Source organism: Myotis brandtii, unplaced genomic scaffold (assembly GCF_000412655.1).
Source record: "Myotis brandtii unplaced genomic scaffold, ASM41265v1 scaffold743, whole genome shotgun sequence".
Taxonomy (NCBI): Eukaryota; Metazoa; Chordata; class Mammalia; order Chiroptera; family Vespertilionidae; genus Myotis; species Myotis brandtii.
The window spans coordinates 957,297-958,167 of record NW_005370960.1 but is presented as its reverse complement, the minus strand read 5'-3'; the positions used below and the strand labels follow the sequence as shown (position 1 = coordinate 958,167).

General features: G+C 61.3%; 1 protein-coding gene across 1 annotated transcript in view; it reads left to right on the top strand.

Moving 5' to 3' along the window:
- The window catches only part of ABCA13 (ATP-binding cassette, sub-family A (ABC1), member 13), a 132,498-nt gene that overhangs the window by 47,144 nt on the left and 84,483 nt on the right, over positions 1-871 (top strand). The window lies entirely within an intron of this gene.

Genomic DNA, 871 nt, shown 5'->3' with positions numbered 1-871 from the left:
TTCTCGGCCCCGAGCCGTGGCGGGAAGGACAGCCGTGCGGGGAGGGACAGCCGTGGAGATGACGCCGCGGCAGGGCTGGCGGCTGTAAGTCGGACGTTCGGGTCGGGGGTGCAGTGCTGTCCAGGCTCCGCAGGTCAGACTCCCAGGTCCACCTGTGGGAACGACAGAAGCAGAAAACAGCTCTCTTTCCGCAGATTTTTAAAGACGGGTGTGCTGCCCACAGCAGGCCAGAGCGCGATCGAAGCTTGCGCAGCTGCTGGGGGGGAGGGGGGGGGAAATGTGTGTGTTCAGGCGTGGCCAGTGTGCGCTCAGGCGGGGTCCGTGTAGGGGGCACCTGGGCCACTGAGGACTTCACTAAGGCAGCCTCCACGGAGGGGGTGCAGCCAGGTTAGCGAGGAGACGGGAGGGCAGGAGGGAGCCAGCCTTCAGACCGCCCACGAGTCTCTGTAGGCGGAGAGGGAGGTGGGCAGTGGGAAGAAGAGGCTTTCTTAACTTTTCTGTTAATCCTCACCTGAGGATATTTTCCTGTTGCTTTTCAGAGAGAGTGCAAGGGAAGGAGGGAGGGGGCAAGAGAGAGAAACGTCAGTGTGCGAGAGACACACGGATTGGCTGCCTCCCACACGCTCCCGACCAGCACGTGCTCTTGACCGAATGGAACCTGAGACCTTTGGTGGGTGGGCTGATGCTCCAGCCACTGAGACACACCGGCCAGGGCGGTTTTCTTACATTTTTTAAGAAATAGGGTGCTGTCGGCGATAGTCCAGTAGAAGGCGAGGACTGACGGGTGTAACTGCAGTAATGCAGGGGGGCAGCCCTCGCAAGGGGCGGGGCCGAGCGCAGGCCTTTCATCCAGAGGAACAAGGTTCAGCTC